The following is a 13407-nucleotide window of genomic DNA, read 5'->3' as shown; positions in this document are numbered from 1 at the left end:
GCTAACATTTTTGTTGTGGTAGGGGGTTTGTGCATAGGACACAACTGCCTGACCTTCAGGTAAAGTAGAGGTTTGTAGACAGATGTATCTTGTTGTCAGGACCTAAAAAACATAGAAGTTAGAGTATTATTATAGTATGTCTGTTGGGATTTGTATCACCCATGGAAGACCACAGCTACTAATTACAGTGCTTTCCATACTAACATAGACATAGTGAAGGAACTAGCACAGAAAACCACATCTGCCCACAAGCCCAGGTTTAGAAAGGCAAAAAATGTGGTAGTATGAGAGGCTCTCTGTCTATTTGGTAGAAAGCTCTTTGCTCCCACTTCTACTGACTGGCCTTTCCATGATAGAGTCTGGTGTGAAGTTATCACCAATGTCAATGATGTTGGTGGCCAGGATCAAAACTGTAGCATGTTCTAATGCCAAGCAACCAATATGATCCATGCTGCCTCCCACAGAGCAGTGGCAGTGGCACAAAACCTGAGGATGACAAGTGGTGGGTCAACTATTGAACCAGCTGATATGGACACTGATGGGTTACTGTCCTCACTTAACAGCAGTACCACCTCCACAAAGTTCCAATGTGTAGAGCTGTGTAAAGGAATACAGATGAAGTGGTGCCAAAGAATTGCCACTTCTGATGTCTGAGGTATGTAGGCCTACTACCTGTTAGTCACATTTGTCTTACTTGTGTGTTAAAGGTAGAACTTTCATCCTGGTGCACCATCAATTTGAACAAGGTATGTGCATGATTATACCACAATATCATATAAGTTTATACTTGCTGTGATGACTCCACATAAACTGGAGGCAGTAACTAAGAAGCCTCAATCCTCACCACTGTCTCTGGTAAGGGAGTATAACTGAAAGCAGAGACAGAAATACACAATTTCCTCTAAGAGTATACTGGGAAAAGGCTGCAAACCTGGGATTGGACTATATGCTTCACTACAGGTCCCCAAATGAGTCTTCATGCTAACCACTGCAGAGTACTGTGTCCCATTTCTTGGTGTTTGACACACTCACTCTTAAATATTTGATATTCACACATCCAAACAAACTTGGAGAAGACTGGCACAGATTTACCTGCTATGTCCTCTTTCCCAAACTGCAAGGTAACAGCTGCCACCAGTCAGACACCACAAATCCCTTCAAAAGGGCTGTTCAATTATATTGGATAAAATAAATATTGATATAAATAGTAGCATGTAATCAAAGCAGTAAGGCTTTTTGGAATGGCCCTGGTGTTATCACAATAAGCATAAACACTCTCAAGTTACTAAAAGTACTTTCTAAATAACCAGCCACAATAAAAAAGTAGTAAAATATTTAATCATAACTAAAATTATTTAAAACATGTATACACTGAATAACTGACTCTAGTGCACCACAGAGTTTCACACAAAGGAATTATGAAAATAATACTGTAAGATAGATTTCACACTGACTGTAGAAAAACTCTAACTATCTAACTATTGTTCCCTAACAATCTAAAGATTAACTGTCCCTGTCTAATCTAATTAACTCAGCAAGGCAAGATGCTTCTGCCAGGCAAGATAAGAATTTATGCCCACTTTTCAGGATGGAGTCTGGTCACCAGAGACTAATATAGTAACTCCTACTATTTCTGTTGAACAGCTCTGGAAAACTCTGAGTGATAACTACTGATCTGGAAAATAAAAAAAGTAGGTTCTGAGAAAGTTTTTGTTCATATGTCAATTGTTGAAGTCACAGAAAGCTGATATGAGAATTTTATTCTCTCATATCAGAATTTAAGAAGTAAACAAAACAGCTGCTGTGGAGGAGATTCTATTCCTTTCAGCTCTAACACATGATGACATTACATCTAGGTCAGCTGTCTGGCACAACCTACATTCAGAATTCTTTAAAAAAAAAAAACATGTACATTTGGTCAGCCAGAAGAACACTGTTTGATTCAAACATATTACATAAATCAAATTAATAACCATAAACATAAACTTATTTACAAAATTATAGCTAGTTATGCTGGTATATATAACACAGGGTAATTTATAATTATTTACAAGCATTTACAAAACTTCAGCTAGTCATGCTAGCACAGATTAAATATCTAATATCCTCACACTTGCAATGACATTAGTTGCATGTATCATTTATGTGCTGTGTAATACTTATACTGGATATGTCTTCTTTTTGTATTTTACATGTGAAACTTTGACTGTTACCAGCATGGAGGAGCATGACCCCACATTGCCTCTCTTCAGACTATGGACACAGTCTCTATACCTGTGCATACTCAAGACATACTACCATCTGACAGTTGACAGTTGACATGTTGATGATGACACTGTAGATCATGGAAGTGTGCTGGCCTGCCATAAAAATATAAAAATACAAAATGGCCAGCACAACAAATGAGAGAATAAATAATTTAATAAACCCACATACCTGTTCTGGTTAAAGGCTTTCTTCAGTGTAAGTAGATGCCATAGAAATATACCTAAATCTGCCTGTAGTAGCTGGGGGTGTGAGGGTTCAAATGGAGTGGGGTCATTACTGGTGCCACCCAACATAAGTACAGGAGCCTTGGTAGAATGAGGCCTAATCCAGCTCTGCATGCCGACATACAGGAATGCATGAAGTGTATGTGTGATTCACTGTATTGAATGATACACTTGGAACATAGTGTCTACTCTGGGTCATCTGTCTCATGGATGATCATCTGCTATGTCCTTGGATGTTAATCAACCTGGTCACAGACAAATAATTGTTGAGATCTTCTGAACTCTTTGGTTCTGCTCAAATAATACCTTAACTGCCTATGTACATCCAAAGAATGCAAAACTTTTTCCCCTTTATTTTGGGGTTAGCATAAAAGTAGGCAAATGTATAGATTGGTTCAATGCCACATTAGATATCACTTTAGGCATAAAAGTAGGATTAGTCCGTAAGGAAACTCTGTCCTTGTGAAAAATCAGAAAAGGTTCCACTGCCATGAGGGCCTGTAATTCAGATACCCTTCTAGCAGAAGTAACAGCCAACAAAAAAGCAGTCTTCCAAGACAACAACTTCAATTCAGCTGTAGCTGCAGGTTCAAAAGGAGGCAGAGTCAGCTTTTCCAAAACAAAATTAAGATCCCAGGCAGGAGTAGGAGCTCTTCGTGGGGTCTTATATTCTTTGCCCCTCTAAGAAACTGTTTAACCAATGGATGTGAAAACAAAGGAGGGTCACAATCATAGTGAGCAGAAATAGCTGCAGCATGCACTTCTACAGAAGAGAAGGACAAACCCTTGTCCAATAAAACAGTCAAATATTGCAATATACAACTCAAATTAGGCAATTTGACATCAAAGCCTTTAGCTGAACCCCAAAGAAAAAATCTCTTCCATTTATCAGCATAAACCTTTCGAGTACTAGGTCGCCTGGCTTCCAAAATAACATCCAAAACTTGTTGAGGGAGCTGAAGGCCCTCCTTCTTTAAAACAGAATGTGCCAGGCTGTCAGGTGTAGGGATTGCACCCTGACATTGAGAAAATGATTGTTTTCCTGAGACAATAAGTGAGGAATCTGTGGTAATGGCCAAGGTGTCCCATGAATTAAGCTCCTCAACAGAGGGTACCAATGCTGACGAGGCCAATCCGGTGCTATAAGGATCATGCAAGGTTTGTCCTCCTGACTTTCAACAGTACCTTTGGAAGAAGAGGCAAAGGAGGAAAAGCATACACGTGAAGGTTGCTCCAACTGAAGGATAGTGCATCTATTTTCCAGGCTTTTGGATGAAACAGCCTTGTGCAAAACAGAGGCAGTTGGAAATTCAGAGGAGAAGCGAACAGATCTATGTCTGGAGTTCCCCAAGCCTTGGTCAACTGAAGAAATACCTGAGGGTCCAACTTCCATTTGTGAGGATCCACCATCTGTCTGCTCAGAACATCTGCTAAAGAATTTTGTGCTCCTGGCAGAAACTGTGCTCGAAGAGTGATGTGCAGATTTAAAGCAGTTTCCCATAACAGCATTGCTTGTCTGCAAAGAGGGCAAGAATGAGTTCCCCCCTGCTTGTTGATGTACCACATGACAGTTGTGTTGTCTGTTCGAATCAACACCAGTCCTGGTTGAAGTAGGTCCTTGAATGCTTCCAAAGCAAATTGAACTGCCAGCATCTCTTTCATGTTGATATGCAAGTGAAGTAGCTCTGGGGGCCAAAGGTCTTGAATCCATTTTCCTTTGAAATGAGCTCCCCAGGCTGACTCCGAGGCATCTGTCATTAATATCTGACTTGCCTCTGGTTGGGTCACAGAAAGTCCCTTGTTTAGGTGACATTCCTGAGCCCACCACACAAATTCTTTCTGAATGCAAGGTAGAATCCGAATGACAGTGTCCAAATCGTGGCTGTGTTGAGTCCAAACGCTTTTGAGATACCATTGTAGCTTCCTCATATGCAGTTTGGCATTGGGAAGTACTAGAATGCAAGACGCCATGAACCCCAAGGCTTGAAGGACTGTCCTTGCAGTCAGCCTGGACATTACTGATAGCTGTTGAAAGTATAGGTGAAGATTTCTTTGTTTGTCCGGGGTAAGAAATGCCATCTGAGCAGCTGTATTCAGTCTTACACCCAGAAAACACATCTCTTGTGAGGGTACTAGACTGGACTTTATTTCGTTCACAGAATACCCTAGGCATCTTAAAACTGTCATTACATACTGCAGATGTTGAAGAAGTTCGTGCTTGCCTTGAGCCAGAATCAAACAGTCGTCCAGATAAGGATAAATTTGAATTCCTTTTAGTCTGAGAAAAGCTATTACTGGAGCCAGGACTTTGTGAATACCCTACGCAGTAGACAAGCCAAAGGGCAATGCAGAGAACTGATAATGCAAATTCCCAATCCGAAATCTCAGGAATTTCCTGCAACTGGGCCTGATAGGAATGTGAAGATAGGCCTCTTTGAGATCCAGAGTCACCATCCAGTGATCTCTGCCCAGCATAGGTAACAGCTGTTGCAGTGTTAACATCTTGAATTTTGGAATTTCCAGAAAGGTGTTTAGAATGGACAAATCCAAAATTGGTCTCCAAGTATTTCCTTTCTTTGGCACTAAGAAAAGACGGGAATAAAACCCTGTGCCTCTTTCCGCAGAAGGAACTTCCTGTATTGCTCCCAACTGAAGCAGAGAAGAAATTTGTGCCTGTGCTTCCAGTCTTTGCTGATGAGGCACATCCGGCATACCTTTGAAAGGAGGGAATGTGTGAAAATAAAATTTGTAGCCTCGATTTATTATGTCCAATACCCATTTGTCTTGGGTAACCAAATGCCAATTCCTTTTGAAAAGTCCCAGTTTTCCTCCTAGAGGAGCTGCCAGCAAAGCAGATTCCGGCAGCTGAAGACACAGGTCATTGGGTCTGTTTCCGAAAGGACTGACCCCTGCCCTCCCCAGTAGAAGGGGTAGAAGAACTCAAAGTCCTAGAAGTAACAGGGCCCTGAGAGGAAGCCCTACCTCTACCTCGCCTCGACCTGCCCCTAGTATGAAAATCTGAAGAGGGGAAAGACCATCCCTTAACAGGCCAATTCCTACTGAACTTAGGGGGCTGAACCTGTAAAAAGTCCTTAACTGTCTGCATAGACTTAGCTTTTTCCTCCATTTTTTCAAAACTGATTCTACTGGAGGGCCAAAAAGAACATCAGATTGCACAGGAGCATCCATAATTCGAGCCTTAACATGCTCTGACAAGGTCTGATCTTTAAGCCAGGCATGCCTGCGAATAACTGAACTAGTAGCAGCCACCCTGGAAGAAGCTTGTAAAGCATCAAAACCACACTGCAAAGAATGCTTACCAACCTGGTCTGAAGCATGCACTAAATCCTGAAGCTCCTTACATTCAATACCTTCAGCTAAAGCATCTACTTTACATTTCAATTGTCCCAGTAAATAATTTTGATACCTGAGCATATGAAACTGACAATTTAAGGCTCTCATAGCCAAAGTAGAAGAGGTATACAGTTTTTTACCCCACCTATCCAGGGCCCTAGCATCCTTGTCCAGAGGAACTGGATTTTTAACCACAGAAGCCCTAACACCTTTGGGGCCTTGAGAAATAGTTTCTGGATCAGCCCTAGGACTCTTATATAAGTACTTGTGAGCTTCCGGAACCCTGTAGTATCTATCAGGTTTAACCGGGGCAGGGGGCAGAGAATCTGGGTTAAGGGCAGCCTCAGAAAATACATCCTGAACAACATCCAGTACAGGGGGAATAGCCAAGGGCCTATGCTGAGGCAAAAACAAGAATTCTCTTAGCCTTTTACGAGAATCAGAATAATCCTGGCCTTCCCATTTGAAATGTTCCCTCATGGAATGCAAAGTCTCAGAGAAAGAAAAATCTTCTGGAGGAGATGCAGAGGGAGTAGTGTCCTCAGCCTCTGAATCAGAATAGGGAGGGAAATCCTGAAGTTCTTCCACAGAGGAATCTGACTCATTGGAAGACTGAACCAAACCCTCCAACTCTGTCTCTACCCTGGGCCTCTTTTCTGGGGGGGGCATAGAACCCCTAATTAAAGTAATCAAATCTTCAGCCATCTTTAACATGTGCTTCCAAGGAGCTGGACCCTGGGGACTAGCGCCAGCAGGGGCAGACTTAGACTTAGAATGGCTTTTGCTTTGAGAAGGAGGAGGCCTAACTACCCTATGAGGGGAGGGAACCACCGACACCTGAGAAGCACCCTCAGCCTGGCCTAACACAGGAGAAGCCACTTCCTGTAGTAACAAAGGCTCCCCTTGAGACTCAGGTAAACTGTCAGAAGGAACCGCTGAAGTAGTCGGTGGGTCTACAGAACCGGCGTCCGGAGCAGACGACTCATCCTGTTTGGACCGCAAAGACCTCTCTTTGCGCTTCTTAGAAGAACCGGGCGTCGGAGAATCCGACGGCATGTTGTAATTACAACGTTTACCAAACACGAGCCTAGCACAGTCCAACCGACGTTTAATAGTACGCTTGTTAAAAGTAGCACAAAAGCGACACCCAACAACGTCGTGCTCAGGCCCTAAACAAGGAATACAGAGTGAATGGTAATCCCTATGAGGAATCTGTTTCCCACAAAATACAGTTATTAACTTTTTCTGACATCCGTCAATACTGAGGCAAGAAAAAGACAAAAGTGTCCCCAACGGGGTACTTAGCCCAACTTGGTCTCCGGTCTGAAACTCAAAAACCGACAATTCCAGAACGCCGAATGGCACTTGCAAATGCTGCTTCTGCTTAGGACCACGCGGCAAGAAAGACTGAGGATATGGCGTCGGTCATGCGCATTTGTACTGGCACGTACTGACGTCAGTCTCGGGCGCCGATGACCGACGCCGGTTCTAGCCCTTTGGTATTCGGGCCGATTGTGGACAGCGGACTACCCCATATGTAAGGACTGCAGCAATGGGAGACGAAGAACATCATGTATACACTGAATAACTGACTCTAATGCACCACAGAGTTTCACACAAAGGAATTATGAAAATAATACTGTAAGATAGATTTCACACTGACTGTAGAAAAACTCTAACTATCTAACTATTGTTCCCTAACAATCTAAAGATTAACTGTCCCTGTCTAATCTAATTAACTCAGCAAGGCAAGATGCTTCAGCCAGGCAAGATAAGAATTTATGCCCACTTTTCAGGATGGAGTCTGGTCACCAGAGACTAATATAGTAACTCCTACTATTTCTGTTGAACAGCTCTGGAAAACTCTGAGTGATAACTACTGATCTGGAAAACAACAATTGACATATGAACAAAAACTTTCTCAGAACCTACTTTTTTTAAAGTCACAGAAAGCTGATATGAGAATTTTATTCTCTCATATCAGAATTTAAGAAGTAAACAAAACAGCTGCTGTGGAGGAGATTCTATTCCTTTCAGCTCTAACACATGATGGCATTACATCTAGGTCAGCTGTCTGGCACAACCTACATTCAGAATTCTTTTAAAAAAAAAACATGTGCATTTGGTCAGCTAGAAGAACACTGTTTGATTCAAACATATTACATAAATAAAATTAATAACCATAAACATAAACTTATTTACAAAATTATAGCTAGTTATGCTGGTATATATAACACAGGGTAATTTATAATTATTTACAAGCATTTACAAAACTTCAGCTAGTCATGCTAGCACAGATAAAATATCTAATATCCTCACACTTGCAATGACATTAGTTGCATGTGTCATTTATGTGCTGTGTAATACTTATACTGGATATGTCTTCTTTTTGTATTTTACATGTGAAACGTTGACTGTTACCAGCACTGTGTAATTATCTCAGTATCAGGATGGAGGATCATTTGTTTTTGATGATGATGGTAGTGATGATATGGCACAGTGAGGGGATGTCGAGTGTTTGTTGGACACAGGGAGTATGACCCCCCTACATTGCCTCTCTTCAGACTATGGGCACAGTCTCTATACCTGTGCATACTCAAGACATACTACCATCTGACAGTTGACAGTTGACATGTTGATGATGACACTGTAGATCATGGAAGTGTGCTGGCCTGCCATAAAAATATAAAAATACAAAATGGCCAGCACAACAAATGAGAGAATAAATAATTTAATAAACCCACATACCTGTTCTGGTTAAACGCTTTCTTCAGTGTAATTACGATGCCATAGAAATATACCTAAATCTGCCTGTAGTAGCTGTGGGTGTGAGGGTTCAAATGGAGTGGGGTCATTACTGGTGCTCGTGGTACTGCCCTTCACTTGAGGTTGGTTTGTCAGAAGGTGCCACCCAACATAAGTACAGGGCCATTGTGGAGGCACAGGTAAGTTCCACCAGAGCCTTGGTAGAGGTTGTGAGGGTAATCCAGCTCTGCATGCCGACATACAGGAATGCATGAAGTGTATGTGTGATTCACTGTATTGAATGATACACATATTGGAACATGCAGTGTCTACTCTGGGTCATCTGTCAGAGGTGATCCTCATGGATGATCATCTGCTATGTCCTTGGATGTTAATCAACCTGGTCACAGACTAGGGAAATCCTGCTCCTGCAGTGCCAGACTATTCACTGCAACATCATTTGTGGATATGTCTACACCCAGGAGAGTCCATCCCCCATGGCCATGGTCATTGTCATACTGACACATCTTCCAACACATGTCAGTCACACTCATGTAGTAACCAACTTCTAGGCAAGGTTGTGAGACAGCCAGTGCAACTCCTGCCAGAGCTGCATGGGGGAGTGCACAGGAAGCTGATCCCTCTGTTCAGCATGCCATGGACCTGTCCAGCAACCCATTGTGCAGAGCTACACCATGTGTTAAGACTGTGCCCCTGCAAACAGACAGAGACACACACACACACACACACACACACACACACACACACACACACACACACACACACACACACACACACACACACACACACACCACTGCCACAGCCCCCAGCACACCCCACACTTCCAGTGACCCTGTTCCTTCCCAACATTAGGCCTCTTATATAAATTCTGCCAATTCAACTAAAATCCGTTTTGATTTTTATACAGCTCTGTGCTGCCACTTACACACTCCCTTGTGAAAGACATGCAGTCCTATACCCCCTTCCCCATCTGTGCAAATAATGAAAACTGCAAATTTCCCATAGTACCTTGTTCCTTAGGTTGCCCATGTCTCATACACAGTGTGGTGAGACAATGCATGGATAAGCACAGCGTAGTATTTTTGTGCACATCAGTTTTACTATATGTACCTGCTTGGCTCTTTTAGAGTCATGTTGTAAGACTATGTCTAATTCTCTACCTCTTTACTAGTGTTATGGAGTAATGTGCCCACCTCAGTCTAGAATGTGGGATTTGGCATAATGGTTAAGGTGTTTACCTTACAGACACAAGGTGCAGGGTTTGATTCTCACATGGGGTAATTGGCTAGGCTTTAAATGGCCCACAAGGGTAGTTAGCCTAGTAGTAATCTATGAATCTATGGTATAGTCATTCCCTGCTGCTGGCTCATTCTCTCACTTTTCATCTGCCTGAAAACTGCATTGACTGCTTTTTTACTATAATATTGTGTTGAACATAGCATATGTGGTCAGTAATTTTAGACATGTTGTGGGGTTATACTGCAAGGCACAATGAAATCCATCCAGGCAGCAGAAGCATGACTTCAGCAGCCTAAATACAGATTTTATGATGTTTTGTGATAGGGCATGGTTGTAACAGTGTTCAGTTTTGTTATGTAATTGGTGCCATCAGCCAGGGATCCAGGGCATATCCAGCATTATGTTGTGGGAAGTCACCTCTCACTAACCATTATGTCACATGTGTGCCATATGTGGATGTTGTGGAAACTGACTGGTTGGCCTGCACACACACACACACACACACACACACACACACACACACACACACACACACACACACACACACACACACTGTATATGATACCCTGTGCATTACAGACAACTTGACAGTTGATGGAGTGATACCATTTTTGGTTCATATATATCTCCTTTTCTGTTCACCAGGTGAGGTCTTTATTTCAGAGTAGGTACAGACTTTGGCTCCCCAGTACTTCAGGGAAGTGGGCTACAGCAGAGAATTCCTGCATGCTGTTTGTTCTGTCCTCTGGGATATGAGGAAGCCATATATCTTCTCCCATATGATGAAGCATGGCAAGAAGAAACTCCTGGAATATTCTTAATGTGGATGACTGAGAGGCCCCATCGTATCCCTTTTTTAATTTCTCCAAATCTTTTGGGTTTTTAATACCATGACGGGAATGGACCCCATTCCTAAGTCAAAGTATGATTAAAGTTTATGATTGTTTCAATCTTTGATGTCAGCCAGAAGTACTCTTCGCAGCACCCACAATATGCCCAATAATGATTTCTTCTGCAATTCATACGGAGTTATATGTATCGGTAACATATCTAAGATTGTAAATTATTTTTTATAAGACCCATTGCTCCTACTGCTATTGAACTATATGGGTGTCCTTCTTCCACATTGCCCTCATTTCTGCCTGCAAATCCTGGTATTTTATGACTTTGTGTCACTGAATATAGCAATTTCAATGATCAATGCTACTTTTGTCTTCTTTTCAAGGACTACAATACTTGTTTTTCTTGCAGCTATTTTTAAACTGTTGGTAATGGGTGATCCTATATGATATACATTTCTTCATTTTCTATAATGCTTTATGGCTCATGTTTCCAATGTTTTTTAGTTACTTCAATATTATAATGTTTGCAAAATCCTCAATGGAACAGTCCTGCCACAATATCATGCTATCAGTATATAGTCCTTCTGTCATTAGTATATCACAACCAGCAACAATATGCGCAACTGTTTCCAATTCTGTTTTACAAAACCTACATTTGTCTGTTTCTCCCACATGTCCAATGGACTTTGTAAAGCAACATGTACATAGTCCACTATCTTGGGCTGCCAATACTAACCTTTCGTCTTTTTGTATAAATACACCTTTCCTTAACCATTCCTGTATTTGATCCTGACCAGCATGAGGTTGTTCTAAGAGTTTTCTGTACTTGCAGCTATATTTATGCATTTTCCACATTTCTTGCCTTCTCATCTGATCCTTCACCTTATAGTCATTCTTTTGTTTTTTGGCACATTCAGTTGTTTTCTAATTTTTATCTACTTCTGGTATGATTTCCATTCATGCTTGCTTCCCGATATGCTTCTGCTAAACTAAGGAGGAAAGCCATCTTAGACTTATTCTCCTCATATTTTAAAACTTTCATTACATTTGGGTCTTGTGAGGTTAGTAGATATGTATGCAGTCCTATGATTGCAGATCTATACATATAATCAGTTTTGAGGACTCCCATACCTCCTTCAGAACATGGAGTCTTGCTATACATTGATTTTTATAAATCATTTAATAAGCATGAAGCATCCTTCTTGTTTTCCTGTCTAACTGATCCAATACCTTTTGGGGCCAAACAATCACTCCAAAACTATAAGTTAGGACAGGAACAGCAAATTGGTTTATAGCTTGTACTTTGTTCCTAGATGTCAGTGCTGTTTTCAGTATTCATTTTAGTCTTCTAAAACATTCCTAAGTTTCATTTGCATTTGTTCATATTTTATTGTTGACTCCATCAGTACTCAAATATTTATATACTCCCTCTTGCACAAGTTCTTTTATATCGTATTCCTGTCCCAGGCTATTTTCTTGGTGCTGCAGCTTTCCTGCTTTAAAGGTTGCTTTTGCATATTTATGAAGACCAAATTACATTCTTCTGTCATCTGAACAAGTTTTGACCACTTGCAGTTGTGCTTTCAGTTCCACAACTGATGAACTATACAGTTTTAAACCATCCACAAAAAGAAGATGAGAAGTCTTTACACTTTGTTTTTTGCTAGGTGCTAAATTGTCTCCTGACCTAATCTGTTAAGTAGGCAGCTTAATGGGTTATGGGCAATATAAAAGAGCAGCGGTGAGAAAGAGTCACTCTGGAATATCCCTCTTTGAATTTTTATCCCTAGAATAATAATTTGTCCTTTATCATGGCATAACTGGAAAGTAGTTTGATACTGTTTCATGGTTGCTGTAATGTAATATATCAGTGCAGGGTGTATCTTATATATTTATAAGCATTCTTTTATGCCTGAATATGGAATACTGACAAATGCTTTTTTGTAGTGTATCCATGCCATAAGCAGATTCTTTCCCTTTTTACAGTTCGCCAATATGACTTTAACACCAAATGATTCTTTGTTCTGTATCACTTTCTTTTTTTACCCTTTTGTTCTGTTGCCATGATTGAATTTTCTACTAAATTAATATAAACTTTAGAAAGCATCAATTCCATTATATAATTTATACATAGTCAGAAGGCAAGTTAGTAGTCTATAGTTTTTAGGATAGCTTGCAAATTCACTGTTAAGTAAGAGTATTGTTTTTCCTGTTGTTAACCAGGTAGTTGTCTGTTCGAGGTGTGCACATAAATCTAAATCTTCATGCAAAGATGTTAATACTTTTAGCCAGAAGTTAGGTACTGCATCTGGGCCTGGGGTTTTCCAGTCAGGAGTTTTTTTTTAAACTTTGTTTCAATCTCTGTAGCTGTTACTCCATCCCATTTCATATCCTGCACATTTAAACCTCTTATTCTTTCTTTCACCTCTTCTATCCAATCAGCATCTTTGTTATATTCCACAGGATCTTCATAGATATTTCTCCAAAATGTATTTATTTCTTCTTTTTGTTTTTTTTTGTTTTTTTGGTACTGTTTCAATTCCTTTTGTCGTTTCCCAATTCTCCATAAAACTTTTTTCAGGTCATCAAAAACTGTTTATTTTCTATTTTTTCTTTTATATTTACCTGCCTGTGGTGATATTTTTAGTTTATTATTTGTGAAAGCCCAGGATAGAACCCAATTTCTTCTGATACTGCGCATTGCTTTTATTGTG

General features: G+C 40.7%; 1 protein-coding gene across 2 annotated transcripts in view; it reads right to left on the bottom strand.

Moving 5' to 3' along the window:
• The window catches only part of LOC122816783, a 796947-nt gene that overhangs the window by 241656 nt on the left and 541884 nt on the right, over positions 1 to 13407 (bottom strand). The window lies entirely within an intron of this gene.

Source organism: Protopterus annectens, chromosome 12.part0, assembly GCF_019279795.1.
Source record: "Protopterus annectens isolate FY-2018-M chromosome 12.part0, PAN1.0, whole genome shotgun sequence".
Classification (NCBI taxonomy): Eukaryota; Metazoa; Chordata; order Ceratodontiformes; family Protopteridae; genus Protopterus; species Protopterus annectens.
Note: the sequence above shows the minus strand (reverse complement) of the source record. Positions and strands in the feature narration are given on the sequence as shown.